The sequence below is a fragment of the Vicugna pacos genome, chromosome X, assembly GCF_048564905.1.
Source record: "Vicugna pacos chromosome X, VicPac4, whole genome shotgun sequence".
Taxonomy (NCBI): domain Eukaryota; kingdom Metazoa; phylum Chordata; class Mammalia; order Artiodactyla; family Camelidae; genus Vicugna; species Vicugna pacos.
Genome location: NC_133023.1, coordinates 154,279 through 173,905, shown reverse-complemented (window position 1 = coordinate 173,905; position 19,627 = coordinate 154,279).

The window sequence follows — 19,627 nt, the reverse complement described above, 5'->3', positions numbered from 1 at the left end:
TGATTTCTGGACAAACCCTTACAAAGGAGAGATTTCCGTCATCCCCCGGGGCTGCCCAGGGACACGCTCGTGTCACTTAGATGCGCACAAACGTGAAAATAACCTCACCGCCTGGTGATGACTGCCCAGGCGTGGGGAATGGACGGAGGACGTCTTCCTACCTTCTGGATTCTGGGTGCTCTGACACCTTGGGGCCTCGTCTGGGGAGGGGCTGATGACTAGTTCCTAGGGAAAGGCTTCGACGGGCAAGCCGACCCTCTGCTCCCACACCGCATGACCCGGCTCGCTGTAGGGCCCTCGCACGCCGGGCCTGCACCCCTCCCTCGTCACCCCAGGGCCAGGGGCACACAACGAGCGACAGCCCTGCAGCCCGGACGCTGCCGCCGGCCAGTCGCACCCAGCTCAGCTCCCTTCCCCGGCCTCCCCGGCCCTCCCGGCCCTCCCACGTTAGCACAAGCCCGTCCCCCGCCTGCACCGCCTGTCTGGCGGCTCAGCGTCCCCGGCGCTTGCCCCGGTGGCTTCCCTGAGTGCTTGCAGGAGACTGTGAGGATAACACAGCCGCCTTCCTTCCTTGACAATCACCTTCACGTCCCGGGGTCTGCGCGTCCCGGGGTCTGCGCGTCCCGGGGTCTCCGCGTCCCCGGGTCTGCGCGTCCCGGGGTCTGCGCGTCCCGGGGTCTCCGCGTCCCCGGGTCTGCGCGTCCCCGGGTCTCCGCGTCCCGGGGTCTCCGCGTCCCCGGGTCTCCGCGTCCCGGGTCTGCGCGTCTCCGCGTCCCGGGGTCTCCGCTTCCCGGGGTCTGCGCGTCCCCGGGTCTCCGCGTCCCCGGGTCTGCGCGTCCCCGGGTCTCCGCGTCCCCGGGTCTCCGCGTCCCGGGGTCTGCGCGTCCCCGGGTCTGCGCGTCCCCGGGTCTCCGCGTCCCGGGGTCTGCGCGTCCCCGGGTCTGCGCGTCCCCGGGTCTCCGCGTCCCGGGGTCTGCGCGTCCCCGGGTCTCCGCGTCCCCGGGTCTCCGCGTCCCGGGTCTGCGCGTCCCCGGGTCTGCGCGTCCCCGGGTCTCCGCGTCCCGGGGTCTGCGCGTCCCCGGGTCTCCGCGTCCCCGGGTCTCCGCGTCCCGGGGTCTGCGCGTCCCCGGGTCTGCGCGTCCCCGGGTCTCCGCGTCCCGGGGTCTGCGCGTCCCCGGGTCTCCGCGTCCCCGGGTCTCCGCGTCCCGGGTCTGCGCGTCCCCGGGTCTGCGCGTCCCCGGGTCTCCGCGTCCCGGGGTCTGCGCGTCCCCGGGTCTCCGCGTCCCGGGGTCTCCGCGTCCCCGGGTCTGCGCGTCCCAGGTCTGCGCGTCCCCGGGTCTCCGCGTCCCGGGGTCTCCGCTTCCCGGGGTCTGCGCGTCCCCGGGTCTCGAGGCGTCCCCGGGTCTGCGCGTCCCCGGGTCTCCGCGTCCCCGGGTCTCCGCGTCCCGGGGTCTGCGCGTCCCCGGGTCTGCGCGTCCCCGGGTCTCCGCGTCCCGGGGTCTGCGCGTCCCCGGGTCTGCGCGTCCCCGGGTCTGCGCGTCCCCGGGTCTCCGCGTCCCGGGGTCTGCGCGTCCCCGGGTCTGCGCGTCCCCGGGTCTCCGCGTCCCGGGGTCTGCGCGTCCCCGGGTCTCCGCGTCCCCGGGTCTCCGCGTCCCGGGTCTGCGCGTCCCCGGGTCTCCGCGTCCCCGGGTCTGCGCGCCTACGCGTCCCCGCCTCTCACCGGGCTCGATGACCGCAGGTCCGGGGTCACGGTCACGGCTCCCTGGGAGGGACACAAGGCGCCGAGGCTCAGGACCACGTCAGCCCCGGGCGGCGCTGGAAGCTCAGCAGGCCCGGGCCCTGCCGGGTGTGGACGGGACCCCGGGACCCTCATGCCGCCCCGGACGCCTCCTGCAGCCCCCGCGGTGGGTGCCCCCCCGGGCGCCCGAGGCACGTCCGCCCCCGTTCAGAGCAGCCGGCCGCGTGCGTGGGAGGCCAGCCGGCTTCCGGAATCGGTCCTGACGTCCAGGCCTAATTAGTGCCGCAGACTGACCTCCACGTCGTCGCTGATCACACGGCCGCAGCCTGGCCGGCGCACGCGGGGCTCAGACCAGACAGATTCCTCCGCGCCCGGGGAATACTGATGAGCGCTAATTAGCCGCCCCGCGCCGGGGAGCTCTGCTAATGGGCCCCGTGCTGGTGGCCACCCGGGGCCCTGCGAGCTGCCCGGACTGCGAGGCCAGGAGCCTGTCCCCCACCCAGACCCCCGCCCACCACCCGCATGGCCGTCCCGCGCTGGCCCGGGGCAGGAAGCCGGCATCCTGAGGACACCTGGTCCCCGCCCTTCTGAACACACAGGTGTGCACGTCCCGACGTCCTGTCTGTCCAGCCCGGGAGGGGTCCCTGCCCAGGGGACTCCCCCTCACACGTGACCTGTCCTCCATCTCCCCAGGATGCCCGGACCAGTTTCCCTGTGCAGGTCACCCACCACTCGTGCAGTGGGGGCGGCACCAGCTCTGGTCTCCAGGGGCACCTGCACTGGCCAAGGCCACAGCCCTGCCGGCCAGAGTCAGCCGTGGCTCCTGCCCCCAGCCCCACCCCACTCCACTCCCGGACCAGGGGTGTGGGCACCTTGTACTGCAGTGGGGACCGTGTTTCACCCCGAGGGGCTGCCACTTTCATTTCAATTCTTGGGTCCTGAGACAGGGCAGGATGTCTCTGCTGTGGGCTGAGGTCCCCAAAATTCCTACGTTGAAGTCCTGACCCTCAGGATCTCAGAATGGGGCTGTGTTTGGAAACGGGATCTTTAAGGAGGTGATGGAGGTAAAATGAGGTCACTAGGGTGGGCCCTGACCCCATAGGACTGGGGTCCTTATAAGAAGAGGAGATGAGGACCCAGACACACACAGAGGGACGGCCACGGGAGGACACAGGGAGGAGACGGCCGTCTGCACACCAAGGGGAGAGGGCTCAGGAGACACCAGCCCTGCTCACACCTGGACCTCAGATCCCAGCCTCCAGGACCGTGAGGAATAGTGTCTATTGTTTATGCCGCCCCCTCTGTGATGTTTGTGATGGCGGCCTCAGGACGCAGCCCCACACAAACTATTTCACTGTTACTCAAATGAGTACAGGAGGAAAAATAATCACATGCGCCTCCTGCTTAGAGTCCTGAGGTGTTGGGAACATGAAAATAAGCGTGCCGGTTAAATCCCAGCAAACAAGAAAGCCCTTCCCGTGCACACTCCCCGTCGAGGTCAGAGGCCGGTCACCCCCACCCCAGGGAGACTCCAGCCCCAGGGAAGGCGCTTCCTGATTCCTCCGGAATCCGGTCTCCGACTTCTCTGAGCTCTCCGGACTTCCCACGTCAGACCCTGCGCCCCACAGTGTCTTGGAGTCCTCTGTCTTTATGGAGCAAAATGGGGTAAATTTGTGCTCCGTGTACTCTGGGTACACTCAGTCTAACAGGGTCGGAGTGCCTGGTTTGGGAAAACGGGATAGGGGATTTGGGTCCCCACAAGAGGCACGTTTGGGGCCAAGCTACATCTGAGGCATCCAGCCCCCACACGCAAAGCAGACCCCATGCCCACCACGCCTCGTGGGTGCCCTGGGCGGGCCCGGAACCCCCAGACCTGGAGGGGCGGTCCTTCTCCACCACGGGAGTGGGAGCAGGGGGCTGCGGCTCAGGTGAAGGCTCTGCGTGTCGTGTGTGTCTACAAGTCTGAATTGGGTTTGCCGGCCCTGGAGAGTGAGACCTCACATTTCAGAAGGCTTGGCGTGCCCTCTTCCGGGCCGGGCTCAGTTGGAGGCTCCAGGAAGTCTCGGCCTCCTGGGGGAGGCCAATCCCTTGAGGACATAGCTCCACCTGTGCCGGGAATTATATGGGAAATGCCATGCATTTGGCCCCAACTCAGAGGAAATACATGTATCAGGTAAAGGAGGGGCTGGCCACAAACGTCATATTCTCTTCTGATGCACATTTGTGACAAACAGCGGTAGTAATCACATGCACACACACGCGTGAGGAAGCTGCTCGGGGCGTAGGGACAGGCAGGAACCCGCCCCACCCCGTCTGCGCCTGTTGACAGGGACCGTGTCCAGTGTATGCGTGTCCTGGGGCTACCACAAGTGACCGCAAACCATGAGACTTAGAAGCACAGACATTCAACCTCCCCCTGTCCTGGAGACCAGACGTCTGAGGTCAAGGTGTCCCAGGGCCGTGCTCCCTCCAGAGGCTCCAGGGGAGGGTCCCTCCTGCTCCTTCCAGCTTCTGGGGGCTCCAGGCGTCCATCCTGGGCTGGTGGCCGCCTCCCTCCCGTCTCTGCCTCCGTCTCCACGTGGCGTCTCCTCTGTGTCTGTGTCTCTCCTCTTCTGTCTCTTCTGAGGTCACTGTCACTGGATGCAGGGCCACCTCCTCCAGGAGGACCTCAGTTAACCACTCGATTTCAGACTTCCAGCCTCTGAAACTGTGAGAGAACAAGTTTCTCTTGCCTGAAGACTTAAAGGTGTCTTGGGTTGGAGTGACTGGTTCCAGGAGCCCCATGACCCTCAGACACACCATTCTGGGCTCTACCTGGAGGTCAGCACTCTCGTCTCCTGAACTGTCCGTCCCCTCCCTGGAAGGTAGTTTTTATTTTCTGACTCCCCTCCCAGTCCCACAGTCTTGACCCCTTCTCCCTCATGAATTTTGCCCCTTGATTCAGACTCTGCCCACCCAGACCCCAGCCCACCCCACCTGTCTGTTCCCTCCCAGTAGCACTGGTTTTGCAGACCTCAGCCTGCCCGCGGCCTGATTTCTATCCCTGGCAGACTAGACAGCACACGAAGGACCCTTGTGCACCACCCCCCACGAGGGGAACCGGTCCCTCAGAGCAGCTGGAGTCTCAGAGCATCTTAGGACACAGGTGCCGGTCGCCCAGCAGACACCCAGTCCCGCACGACGGGGAGCGGGTAGGGGTCTGGAGGCGCTGCTGCACCAGGAGTGTCGAGAAGCCTCCTTTCATCAGGTATCTGATACGCACATGCATTTCACATGCGCAGTTGGACGGAGCCCCGCTCACCCTAATTTATTTATCTTGAGGCTCGCGATGCACTGTAATTTCATCATAAAGGCTCCCAATCAAAGCTTACCTTTTCCAGAGGTAATTAATACAAAGCTTGTTGAATTAAAGATGTGAGTCATGACACTTTGGCAGGGGGTAAGGGACATGGTCTCCAGGGCCCAAATTATACCCGAGACAGACAATTAGCACCATGCGTCTTCTTTTATGTTAACTCCAATTAAGCTTCCTTAAAATTTTTAAAGTTATTTTCTTCCTCACCGTCTGCGAGTGTCAGACGGCACATCAAAGGGCCTGGGTGGAACACCGCAGGTGACGTGGGTCGGCAGACAGCTCTGCAGAGGACCAGCTCGCGGGCGCCCGGGCGCGCAGCTCCGCGGGCCCTGTGTCTGGGCCGGGAGGGGCTCGGGGAGAGAGGTGCCCCACAGGGAGCCAGGGTCCCGTGTGCCCCATGCCCCTCCCCACCCCCGCCGGTTCCCAGCAGCAATGGCTCCCGGGGCAAGGCCCAGACCCAGCCGAGTCCTGCAGCTCAGACTCACCCTCACCCCGTTGAGGTCCCCAGGGACAAGGAAAGTTCTTTCCCCGCATGGTTGCCGCCTGTCCGAGAATTAAGGCTGTCCACCCAGGGAGCAGCTGAGGCCCACGGAGGACCTGGGGCTGGTCGCAGCCTGTTTGTGTGTCCTGGGGCAGCCGGAACAAATGATCACAACGTAGGGGCTTAAAACCACAGATGTCCACCCTCCCCCGTCCTGGAGACAGGATGTCTGAGGTCAAGGTGTCCCAGGGCCGCGCTCCCTCTGGAGGCTCCAGGGGATGTTCCTCCTGCCTCTTCCAGCTTCTGGGGGCTCCAGGCGTCCATCCCTGGGCTGGTGGCGCCTCCCTCCCGTCTCTGCCTCCGTCTCCACGTGGTGTCTCCCCTGTGTCTCTCTCCTCTTCTGAGGACACTGTCCTTGGATGCAGGGCCACCTCCTCCAGGAGGACCTCCTCTCAGACCCTTCATGTCATCATGTCTGCAGAGACCCTGTTTCCAGATAAGGTCCCATTTGTAGGTTCCTGGTGGTCATGAATTTGGGAGACACCAGTGACCCCCTGGTGGGCTTTTTGCTCCCCAGATAGTTTCTTGTCCTGAAAGATTAGGACAAGCACTTGTCCTCTCCCCTCCTCTCACGGGGAGGGCACGGGGGCAGGGGGTTCCTGAGAAAGTGCACGTGCAGGACAACGCAGGAGCCAGGGTCCACGGAGGTCTCGGTGGAGACATGGGACCAGGACTGACTGCAGGGTCTGTCTGGGCTTCCCGCAGGGTCTGCACAGACATGCGGGGTCCTCTAAGTAGACCACCCATCAGCCAGTCTGTGGGTGACCAGACTCAGGGTCCCCTGGACAGGCCATCCCTCTGACACTGCGGTCAGTGGTCCTGGGAGGGGTCACTCGAGAGGGCTTGACAAGCCCCAGCAGCAGGCACGTCGGCACCACAGTGACTGGGAACAAGGCTGGTCGTCCGGGGTCCTCCGTCCAGCGTCCCCAGCTTCCACGACTGACGTGGGGGCCCCTGACTGCGTGCCATGGGGCTGAGCTGTGCTTAGAAGGAGGTTGAGCAGCAGAGATGCGGGGGCGGCAGCTAATCAATCGACAGATAGGTAGACAGACCACAGGCAGGTAATGGACGGACAGGTGCACTCACTGAGCGATGACTGCATAGTTGTAGCGCAGGGACAGATACCTGGAGATGAAGCTGGGTAAATACACAAACAGATAATTGATCGACTGATAGATGACAGATGATCGGTTAGATGTAAAGAGATACAGTTGGTGGATTTTAGATAATGACACATACAGTGAGACGGCCAATCCAAAAGAGCAGATCTGTGACGGACAGACAGCTGAGAGAGAGAAACAGATGACAGACAGACACACGGATCCGTAAACAGTCAGAGAGGTGGGGACGTAACAGACAGACATGTGGGTTGAAGACAGATGCTTCAGTATGGGTGGTAGATCAATAGACACGTAGATGAGAGACAGGTGGGCACACGTCCATACGTGGGAGGAAGTAGGTTGATCCTGCACAGACAGATGTGCTAGACGGACGGACCTATTGAGTGACTCACAGTAAGTGGACAGGTAGGCAGACAGGCAGGTAGGGACTTTCACGCAGAGGAAGGACAGTGATGCTCTGTTGGGCGGTGATCAACAGCCGCCCTGATCTGGAAGGTGACGGTCTAGTCCAGGGTTTCTCAGCCCCACACGGTGGGCGCCTGGGGCTGGGTGGCTGTCTGATGGGGGAGCGCCTTGTGCACTGTGGGGTGTGGAGCTGCGTCCCTGGTCTCCACTCACCACATGCCAGGAGCACCCCTCCCCCACTTACAGCAAAAACGTCCCCCAGCACTGCCAAGATGTACAGTATAGCGACTGACCATTCCTTGAGTTTGCACTCCGTTTAGAGGGATAATGAAATATCAGCTATCTTCCCTGTTCTGGACAGTATATCCTTGTAGAGTACTGCTTACTTTATACAGAATCGTTTGTGTCTCTTAATCCCTGCCCCATCTTGCCGCGCCCTCTTCCCTCCTGACACTGGTCACCACTAGTTTGTTCTCTCTGTCTGTGAGTTGGATTCTGTTTTGCATAGACATTCATTTCTATCATATTTTAGATGGCACATACAAGTGGTCCCATACAGCATGTGTCTTCTCTGACTTGTTCCACTTTTCATGATACCCTCCAGGTCCACCCATGTTGCTGCAAATGGCATTATTTCATTCTTTTTCATGGCTGAGTAGTATTCCGTTGTATAAATAGACCACATCTTCTTTATCCAGTCATCTGTTGATGGACATTTAGGCTGTTTCCATGTCTTGGTTGTTATGAAGAGTGCTGCTGTGAACATTGGGATGCAGGTACCTTTTCAAAGGTAACTTTGTTCAAATTAGTGTTTTCATACACACTGCTGGCATGGAACCAACAGAGCCTGGAATTTCACAGTGACTTCCAGTTCTGGGTGGCTGGGATGCCGGGACATGGGGCGGGGGTTGGAGGACCAAGGCTGTGCAGAGAAACGGGGAACTGGATGTCGGCCGAGTTGCGGGACCATGGAGGCGTTCAGGTGACAACATTGGGGAGGCAGGAAGACTGTGTGCACAGGATGAGGACGAGTCCAGGTCCAGCAATGGGGGAGGCAGGCACACATGGAGCCCAGGGTGTTGGTGGGAGCATGGGGGGTACCTGCTGGACCCCTGGAGGAACGTCCAATTGCGGAGACAGGACAGTGTGCAGCCCTGAAGAGGGAGGACCCTGGATGGTGCAAGGGAGACCCTGGGGGAGGGAGCAACACAGAAAGCACTGGGGAATCCGCCCCAGCACAGGAGGACCTGGGAGGGTCTAGGAAGTGCTGTTTTTATGTTTAAACCCAGCTCACTTAGGCAGTAATTTCGTCAGATATATGAGGATACAGGAAAACAGAAGAGAAATGGACACCAACAGGTAAACTAGTTTTAGGACAAGCCTAAATGAAGGCTGGGGAGCTATCGCCCTGACAGACAGGTGGGCATAAATAAACCGTCCTCCAACTCAGTTGTTGCCCAGTGTGCCGTGCGTGGGGGGCTACCGCTCTCCCAAAGCGTGCCCCTGACCCTGAGGGGCTAGCGCGCACAGGCGGAGGGAGCAACGGCGACGGTGTCTGAGGCGGAGGTGACGGCAGCGCAGGTGGGGTGGACGTGATGCTGGCAGTGCTGTGAGCTGGCGGCGATGGCGGCCCAGGTGGGGGTGACGGCGGCGATGGTGGCCAAGGTGGGGGTGGTGACGGCGATGGTGGCCCAGGTGGGGGTGGTGACGGCGATGGTGGCCCAGGTGGGGGTGACGGTGGCGATGGTTGCCCAGGTGGAGGTGGTGACGGTGATGGTGGCCCAGGTGGAGGTGGTGACGGTGATGGTGGCCCAGGTGGGGGTGGTGACGGCGATGGTGGCCCAGGTGGGGGTGACGGCGGCGATGGCGGCCCAGGTGGGGATGACGGTGGCGATGGTGGCCCAGGTGGAGGTGGTAACGGTGATGGTGGCCCAGGTGGGGGTGGTGACAATGATGGTGGCCCAGATGGAGGTGGTGACAGTGATGGCAGACCACGTGGGGGTGGTAACAATGATGGTGGCCCAGGTAGAGGTGGTGACTGTGATGGTCCAAGTGGAGGTGGTGGCACTGCACCCGCCTGGGCTGCCATCACCGCCCACAGCTCTCACAGCTGCTTAAATGGGGTCTGGACACCTGCCGTCCAACCTGGACGAGCCTTTCCGTGCATCTTATCCTCCTGCTTACAGACAGCCCAGGGCATCCCACTTCCGGAAACTTCATTCATTCTTAGCAATGAGAACGGGATTGGTCCATGCGCTAAGAAATCCCGGTTATGACCCTGAGCGACTCACATCCCTCAGCATCAAGATACTTTTCTGCCCCCACAGAACCTGAGTCTCCACAGAGAATCACAGGAAGCCACCTCATGCACTTGCTCTGGCTCTTAAAAGGTTTCTGAAAAAAAAGAAACATCTGCGAAGCTGCAGGGAAGTGGTATTTGTCTCCAGCGGGGACACCGGTGCAGTCTGCAGATTCAGCGGCTTGTGCAGCAGGGGAGGGGTGGGGGGGACGTGAGGACAGTGCCGGCCACCTTCCACGGGTCTGCAAGCTGCGAGGAATTCACTCAGTGCGTTTCTGACAATTCCATGCCTGGGTTTTTTTTTTTTTTTTTTTTTTAACATTTTCATTGGAATCACTGGCCGGGGCAGACCGGAACCCCGAACACCAAAACTCGCCGCCTCTCCTCGCCATCGGTTTCATCAGATCTGTGCAGTGACTGTTGACTTCTGAGCAGTGGGGAGATGTCAGAGGGCGGCCGAGGGGCTGAGTCTGTCAGGAAAGGCCTGCAGGGTGGCCAGCATCAGCTCTGGGGGAGCTGGTTCACGGTGTAAATGGGACCAAGTTAAGAGCCCTGGGCAGGACTGGGGGGGAGGGAGCGCGGTTGGTGCCAGCTCGAACTTCAAAAACAAACGAAGCAGCCTCGTTAAACGCAGAAAGGGGGAATGTCACCCGCTGGTCAACAGAGGAGAAATAAAAGCACGTCTGGTAAAGGAAATAAGTACTTCAAGACTCCGGCAGAAGCCCCGGTGTCCCTGCATTTCCACGGGAGACACCGCCATCCTGTGGCTGCTCGGGGAACGGGCGCCCAGATTCTGGCTCTGACCCGGAGCCACCAGCTCCTGCACACTTCCTCCCCTGCCCAGGGGGTACCACCCAGGACACGTGGCCTCGCCGGCCTCCACGTGAGCCTATTTCAGGGGAAAGCACTGTTCTGTGCATCTGGGGGACAACTCCAGACATTGGGATGTGGACTGGTGTTCTGTGTTTGGAGGCTGGTCGTTGTCTTTGCTGTCTTGGGCCGTGTTTTCAGGAGGTGCACTCAGGGACCTTCTGAGCCGCAGACACTATTTTCAAATGATTCAGCAAAAATACGATACATACATATATATTCACATCTAATGTGTGCACATGTATGTGTGTCTGGATAATGGAAAGAAACAAAGACAGAAAGAGAAAGAGAGGGAGGGAGGAAGAAAGACAGGGTGTTATGGGTTGAATTGTGGCCCCAAAAAACGTATGTCCACATCCTGACCCCAAGAACCTCAGAACAGGACCCTATGTGGAAACAGGGTCTCTGCAGATGTGATGACATGAAGGGTCTGAGAGGAGGTCCTCCTGGAGGAGGGGGCCCTGCATCCAAGGACAGTGTCCTCAGAAGAGACAGAAGAGGAGAGACACAGACACAGAGGAGACGCCACGTGGAGACGGAGGCAGAGACAGGAGGGAGGCGGCCACCAGCCCAGGGATGGACGCCTGGAGCCCCCAGAAGCTGGAAGAGGCAGGAGGGACCCTCCCCTGGAGCTTCAGGAGGGAGCGCAGCCCTGGGACACCTTGACCTCAGACGTCTGGTCTCCAGGACAGGGGAGAGTGGATGTCTAGTCCTTTGTGACAGCGGCCACTGAAGTTCCCACAGAGCCCGGTGCTGGGGGCAGCAGGCGCTGCAGAAACCAGTAACACAGCGGAGGGCCGCTTCCATGGCTACGGGACGGCCAGCGGCAAAGCCTTCTGGGGAAGCAGTTTGGCGATGGGCATCAAAGACTCAAGGAAGCTCACTCAACCCCTTCCTTCCAGGATCGGGTCCCAGAGTCGTAAATCAGAGCCGCTCCTAAGGGTGGGTGCGTGGGCACCTTCCTTGCCGGGTAATTTATCGTGTTGAATTTGGAAAGAAGTGAAATGGTTGGACATGAAGGAAACGGCTGAATCCACCCGTGAAAAGCCGCAGCGCAAAACAGCATCCTCCCTTGGAAAAGGAAAAGACGTCTGCGGAGGTTTTCACTGGCAAGAAGACTGCTCATCCCACAGCTTAACTGGGAGACACCCTGGACATAAAAGCACGCGCTGTGAATCTGCTGAGAGCCCCGTGTAGACACCAGACGAGCGCCGTCTGTTCTCGGGGGCGGATCCACATGGACGGTCGCGGACGTGCTGGGAAGGAGACGTCGGAAGCACGCGCCCAAAATGCTCGTCAGGTGCGTGTTACTTTACCTGGATGCTTTTTAAGACCATCTCCATTTTTCTCCTTTATTGTTTTCTGGAACTTTCCAGCAGGAGCCTGTCAGGACTGCTTTTGCAATCCAACGGAAGCATCTCGTGAATGTTAAAAGCCAAGAGGAGGTTTCCTTCTGTCTTGGTATGGAGAATGACAACGCCTGGCTGGGGCAGAGCTGGACCCCCCTGAGCCGCTCCAGGAAGAAAGGAGAACCACCGCCCGCCCCAGGCAGGCACCGAGGTCAGGAGAGGACGGGGCCAGTGCGAGGGACCCCCCCAGCCCGGACACAGTACCCCCATTGCTCTCCTTCACACACAGCACCCCCAGCACGTGCCAGAGCTGGGCCGAGAACCCCAGGCCGCCCGCCTCGATGGCCGCCTGGTGCCCACACAGGTGAGTCACAGGCGGGGCGCCCGGCCACACCGCACACTTTGTCTCTGCCGGGCAGGCCCCCGCCCAACGGCAGGAGACACGTCCCTCCTTTCGGGAAGCCTGGGGCGCCCGTCCTGTGTGTGTAGGAACCTGGGAGGCGGCAGTGGGATTAGCGCCTGCAGATGTGGGCGGACGTGGCCCCGGGCGCCCGACCCCAGGGAAGAAAGCTGTTTCTTCAAACACAGCCCTCTGATGTGGGAGAAAGGCTGGGGCGTTTGCAGTATTTGTCCAGAAGCAAGAGCTCTCTCTTGGCCAGGACATGCGAGGCCACTAAAGAGAGACCGTGGATTCTGGCTGTCAGGAACGTGGCCACGAGCAGGATTTATTTTGTTTGCTCAGTTCTGTTCGGGAGGATGCAGCATGGGGACCAGCCATGGGTCCAGGCCCTGCCTGTCTCGGGGTCTGGGGGGTTCCCTGGGGGCCTGCAGCCGTGGCTGCCACGGGGAGACCTCGCCATCTGCTAGTTAAGGGGTCGAGGTCCTTCTTGTGCCTTCATCCTGCGTCAGCCTCTCTGCCCGGCCACACGAGGCTCAGATGGGGAGGAAGTGGCTCTGAATTCCATCGGGGTGGTACTCACAGCTTTCCGCCCAAACCAGCCACTGGCCAGCTCCGGGGTCGACGTTTACGAAGGTTCCCGGGGTGGGGGGTCTCTTCCGACGCCGCTGACCCACTCTGCGTTGGAGGGCGGCTTCTTCCCCATGCCGGACCCCACGCCCTTTGTTGTGTGGACAGTCAACACCAGGTGGGTGATGTGGGCTCTCCCAGGACATGGCCGTTCCACAGAGGAGGCCCCGGGCCCTCGGGGTAACTGTGGGCTCACAGAGATTCCCACTGCCCAACAGACACCTGGGGGTCATCCACGCTTCACAGCAGCCTCCCCTCCCCGTTTCCCCCAAATCCCTGGATTATGGGAAATGGTACTGGTGCGCCCGCATGTCAACCTGTTGGAAGCCCACGTGGCAGGAAGAGGGGACGTGAAGCCAAGTTTGAGGGCCAGGCTTCGTGGCAGGAGGGCCAGGTGGCTGGTGAAGCAGCACATGGACACTGAGGTTCAATAAACGAAGCAGGCAGAATGTTTCATAACGTTGGGGTATTTTTAATTCAATAAGGGCAATTAAATTTCTTTCAATTAAATACTTTTTAAAAGCCCACCCCTTTCATTACTGGGCAAATGGATAGCGAAATAAATACTGATTTTATCTCCACCTACAACAAACCCAAGGAAGCAAACACAACCGCGAAGCGGCAGGATGGTCGAGGAGCCTTGTGCAAGATTAAGTGTGCACATAAAAGAGAGTCACGTCCTACTGCATCTGGAAACACGGAGGGGAGGAAAACAGAAAATAAGGCCGTCGGAAAAGCTCGCTTTCTATTTGAATGACGTGGAAATTGATATGTCTAGATGTTCCTTTTCCAGCCACGCTTAATTACATAACATCAGCTCATGTAACATTTAAGAAACCATGGGAGACCCCAAAGCAATTATAATCACTGCTGAGAAAGTGAACCCTTCATGGAAAGCAATGTTTAAATTAACTATCTCGGTGCATTTTAAAACATGTGCAATAAAAATCTTCCGTCCAAACATGTGAACTGGTAAACTTGGGGGGGTTCCCTTAAAGAGTAAAACATGCACCGGGGCGTGGAGGCAGAAACCGTGTGAACCACAAACCCGATCTCAAAATCCCCGAGGTCCACAGGGCCCACCACGACTCATGACTTCAGTGTAGTTTATTTTTCACAGAAAAAAGCAAGCATGCCATGTGTCGATCTGTGTTCCCCAGATCAGCTATGTGGAAGTCCCCGCCCCAGGACCCTGGAACGTGGCTCTGTCTAGAAATCGGGTCTTTACAGAGGTGACTGAAGTGGGGTAACTGTGGTGGTGGTGGCGTCGGTGTATGAAGGGGACACTGGAGACCGTCTCACCAGCGGCTGCACAGAGGTTACTTTAATTTTTCACTCGCCATTTCCTGTCCAGATGACGTTCCGATCGCAGTGCAGACGCTCACAGGAAGAATTCTAGCAGAGGTGGAAACGGGGTGGGGGCGTGCCTCCCAGGAACTTAGCGAGAAGACCCCCCCTCTACCCTGGACAGCTGAAAACGTCACCCTTCTTACCCCCAGTTTCGAACAAGAGGCCTGGACCCATCCATCTGTCTGTCTGTCCGTAGAGAAAACCAGAAGGGAGCGGACAGCCGCCCATCCTGGGCCCTGTGCACCAGGAGCGGGGCCTCGTCAGCTGGTGGGGACAAGGCTGGCCCCGCCTCCACTCCGTTTGCAATTGAACGTGCTTCCATTCCTAGGTTTCGTTCACCTTCTCGAAGCGGCTCCGCAGAATTATTGTGGAGAATTCATCTGAATGCTAGCTCTGGGATCAGACCGGGGACCCAGCCACGGTCAGCACCTGAACCCTAAGGGCAAGTCTCGGGGGCCAGTGTCTGAAGGACGAAGGGGCCCTGTTTACCTGAAGTGCAGAGGTTCTAACCCTGAAGGACAGAGAACTCCTTGGACCTCACCCTCGGCCAACATGGGACAGAGGAGACCCTTCCCAGGTGGCCCCTGGGCACCCCTTGAGCCTCCATCAAGGTGGTCAGGAATTTCCACCTCCCACGCAGCAAACTCCTCTTCATCCGATGCAGCCCGGCCCCTCCGAGCTGCAGCAGCCTGGGAGAGGGCTAGGCACCCCCGACCCCGACCCCGTCAGGGCATAGACCCGTCCGGGCGCATCCACGCAGGAGACCTGGATATCTGGTCGGCGCGCTCATGTTTCCCTGTACGGCTCGTGTACCGTCTGACGTTACTGGGGGCCCCTTGGACTCGGCCCCAGGACAGTGGTCCTGGGGGAGAAAGCGGGAGACTGCACACAGCCCGTGGGCTGCCAGCGGTCCTGGGTTCTCAGGGCAGCAGAGTACACCCTTCTAGTCTCGTTTTAGGGCGAAAGAAGGTGAGGGAGAGGCTCCTACGGGCAGATGTGTGTGACGGGGCTGGGGGGCTGGGGGAGGCGATGAGGCCATGAGGGTGGAGCCCCATGAGCGGGATCAGTGTCCTTATGACAGACCCCAGAGAGCTCCCACACCCCTTCCTCTGCGTGAGGACCCAGCAAAAAGTCACCGTCGGTGAACCCAGAAGAAGCCTCCGCAGACGCTAAATACGCCCCCGCCAGGACCGCAGACTCCTGCCCAGAACGGTGAGGAATAAACGTCCGTTGTCCACAAGCCCCCCACCCCTGTCTGCAGGCCTCTGTTACAGCAGCCCGAGGTAGGACCCCCCTCTCTCACCGAGAGCAGTTCACTGACCTAAGGGGGGTGGGGCTGAGCTTTCCCTGGAACCCCTAACAGACGGAGCTGGGGGGCACAGGAAGCAGCAGGCAGGTGTGGTCCGCTGAGGACTGGCCCCAGATATCCACGTCCTAGCCCCCCTAAGCTGTGACCTGCAGGGCAGACTCTGCAGGTGCAGTCAAGGCGTAAGTCAAGAGGAGGCCCTCCTGGACCAGCGTGGCCCTAAATCCAGTGACAGTGCCCTTTCACCTTACTCATCTCCTTAAAGACCCTGCCTCTAAATCCAGACACATTCTAAGATTCTGGGGGTTGCAGCTTCAACATGTGAATTTTGGGGACACAAGGCCATAACAGACCCAGACCCTGCAAATGGGATCTTATTTGGAAAATGAGTCTTTGCAGGTGCAATGAAGTGAAGGGCCTGAGAGGAGGGCCTCCTGGAGGAGGGGGCCCTGCATCCAAGGACAGTGACCTCAGAAGAGACAGAAGAGGAGAGACACAGACACAGAGGAGACGCCACATGGAGACGGAGGGAGAGACAGGAGGGAGGCGGCCACCAGCCCAGGGATGGATGCCTGGAGCCCCCAGAAGCTGGAAGAGGCAGGAGGGACCCTCCCCTGGAGCCTCGGGAGAGAGCGCAGCCCTGGGACACCTTGACCTCAGACGTCTGGTCTCCAGGATCGGGGGAGGGTGGATGCTTCTGGTTTAAAGCCCCTACGTTGTGGTCATTTGTTATGAAAACCCCAAGAAACTCATTCCCCCAATTTAATCCTGAGTAAGCCAAGGGGCCTCTCTGTTCCTCAGGCCTTGGTGGCCAGGTCCCTTTGCAGGAAAAGCCATAAACTGCAGTCTGGCTGGGAGCTCCCAGGAGGTCGGCCAAGACCCGAGGGCCGTGGCTGGGGTCACTGTTCCGCCATCACACCCTCGTTCCCCTCAGTCTGTAAATATGACCCTGCAGCTCTGGGCTGTGCTTTGCAGTGTTGCTGGTCTGACAGACGGCACAACCGCTGGGTGAAGTGACATGGCCTGCGGCCACCCGATAGGCGGCCCCTGGAGTCCCCCAGCCCCATGGGGAAGACCTGCAGGGGTGGGGGTCCCACAGGCGTGGTGGGCAGGGACGGCAGCTCCACCCTTTGTACAAAGCCCCCACCACCCCCCGGGGGACCGATCCAGGCTTGGTTCTGTCCCGTCCCACAGCCACGGCCACGTTCTTGCACGAGCACCCCGAGAGCGGGCCTTGGAGCCGTCCCTTTCACAGTCCCCCCGAACTTTCCTGCCCGGCACCTCCCCGCTCACAAGTCCCGTGTCTCCCGCAGAGTGGACCTGGGAAACGTCTGTGTGTTTTTCAAAGGACAGGGAAACAACTTCGTTCCTGTGCCCAGCGCTGCAGGAAGAAACACACACCCCGTGTCTGAAGCCTCGTTCAACATCCAGGGGCAGGTCTGCCCTGGGCCAGTCCTGCAGCAGGACCAGGGAGCAGAGGGAGCCCACGGCCCGTTTCTCAGGCTCAGTGACTCAGAGTCACCTGTCCTGACAGCAGCGTAGCTCTCCTCAGCCCCCTGCTCATGCTTTTGGAATGGGACCTGGAAACATCTGGCCCATCTCCTCTCCGGTGATCTGCAGGTTCCCAGCACCGTGCATGGGAGGTGTCACCAAGCCCCCACGTCACCCACTGAGGGGCCGTCTCCCCATTACCAGCAGCGCCGCACACCGGGCAGGGCTGCCCTGTGTACAGCAGCCGGCTCTTGGCAGCCCCCGCCTGGCCCCAGCCGACCCTCTATTTATAGACCCACATTGCCCAGCAACCACACAAACAGGACTCCCATGACAGCTGATGGGCAGGGGCGTGGCCCTGAGGTCTTAAATGCACAGATCCTGTTTCTCTAGTGAGCCCAAAAAAGACCCGAGCCCCAGGGCATCCGGGGCCCCCCTCTCCTGACCCAGCTGGGGGCGGCCGGATTCTCTGCAAGGCTCCGCTGCCGGCCAGGACCCGGAGGACGACAGGGGCTGGGCTGTCCCCCCTTGCATGGGTCCGTGCGGGGTGGGTTCCGCATTCCCCCAGGCTGAGGTCAATGCTGGCCGGGTGCTGGCTGGGTGCTGGCTGGGTGCTGGCCGGTCTCAGGGTCAGGGCTCAGGTCAGAGGGTGTGGCGTGGGTGTGGTGTGGCCTTGGCTGTGGCCAGGGAAGGCAGTTCGTGGAGATTTACGAGCCCAGCTGCCTCCGATGCTGAGCCCACTCCGTCTGCCTTTAGAAGATGAACAACCAGGTGGATGGACCTGGAGGGGGTTCTGCTTAGTGAAATATGGCAGATGGAGAGAGACAAACACTGTATGTCTTCACTTACATGTGGAATCTGAAAAATAATACAAATGAACAAGTGTAACAAAACAGAATTAGACTCCCAGATACAGAGGACAAACTCGTGGTGACCAGTGGGAAGGGGGAGGGCAGGATAGGGGTCAGGAAGTAAGAGGTACTAACCACTATGAATAAAACATTTATATAAATGAATAATTTATAATACGTATACAATGAATAAGCTACAAGGATACATGATACAGCAGAAGGCATCTAGCTGATTTTCTGGAATTGTCATAAATGGAGCAGTCTTTAAAAATGGTGACTCACTGTGTTATACACCTGAAACTTAAAATATCGTAAATCAACTGTGCTTAAATTAAAAAAATCAAAGTAAACTGCACAGTGATTAATGAATTGTTTAAAAGATGAATTAAAATAAATAAGATGCACATTAAACAATGATTTTTTTCCTTTAAAAGAGCTGCGCCCTGCCGGGCACATCTGCATCTAAGCCGGGGCACCCGCCATCCCACCGGCGATCCTGACCCAGCTGTCCCCTCTCCGCTGGCTGCGTCTTGGCTCTCGGAACGTGCGAGCGGAAGGTGGGCCCTCTCAGCTCCCGGCTCTGCCCCTATTAATAGCCACCAGCCTTCAGCATGTGTCCAGCCACAGCCTCGTGAAAACAAGAGCTTTGGAATTTCAGGCGGGGCCGCCGGGCTGGCCCTGCACAGAAGTAGGATGCCACAGCTGTCCCGGGCCCCTGTGTTTTCCATTTTTATTTCCATCTCCCTGGCTGGACGTCTGGAGACCCCGACCCTGTGGGGTCCCTCATAGCCCTCTTCCTCTTCTTTCCCCGAAACAGCCTGTTTCACGGCTCATGAAAAAGGCGTCTCACGCTCATCATGAAAGAGTGAACCTTCACACACAGGAAAAGGCCGCCCCCTGCGCGGCACCGGCCGGGCCAGCCCTGGGACCGTCCTCCCCTCACACCCACATCCCGCCCAGCAGCAGGTCCCAGGGGCTCTGTCTGCAAAGTGCACCCAGGTCCAGAGGATGTCTCCTCCTCTGCGATGTGAGCTACCACAGCCCGTGGTCTGGCCCCCAGCCCTGGGCTCTCTGCCCCACACCCCCTCGGTGGTCTGTTCTCACCCTGAGCCCCCTTACTGAGCCCCCCAGTCCCGTCCCAGCCCCCGGCATCCATTCCCTCCAGCAGGTCCAGAGTAGGCAGGTCCCTGGGAGAAGAGCCTGTTCAGTCAGCCTTGCAGGACAGAAGGGCCACCGCCTGGGGCACAAGGCAGGACACGTCACCCTGGGCGGCCGCAGCAACGCACGCAGAGCCTGGAACACAGACCTGCCCGCCCTGCCAGCCAGGAGGTCACGCCCAGCGGTCCCCGGCATGGCAGCTGCCCACCCCCCAGCCCCGCCATCGCCTCCCCCGGGGCCACGCCCAGCTGAAGGATGGCTGTGTGACGCACCTGAAACGGGGCCAGGTCCCAGGTTAGGGGCAGGGTTTGCAGAGTCAGTGGGTGGCAGAGACCAGCGTTTCTGTGCCTGGCACAGCGGGGTTTGGCCTGTGTGTGTCTTAAAGCTGTTGGCGCAGCAGTTCCCAGGGACTCGGCCGCGGTGCTCGTGTCCCTCTGGCCCACCAGGGGGCGCTGTCCGGCTCCCTTAAACGCGTTTATTCCCAGCACGGGGATGCGTTTGGAGCCACACAGTCCTGCCTCACACATCCCAGCTCTCTAAAGCTACAAGGAAATCGAGTGAGATAATTGATGAGTAACACGCTGAGTGAAAAAAAAACACAACTGCACACAAGTAAGGCCGTAGTCCCACAGTGTCGAATTGACTTTTTAAAGGTGAGATGTATCCTTGCGGATGGGAATGTAAAACGGAGCAGCTGCTGTGGAAACAAAATTACCGTCCAACTACCATGCGATCCAGCAGTCCCACTTGTGAGTATTTGCTCCAA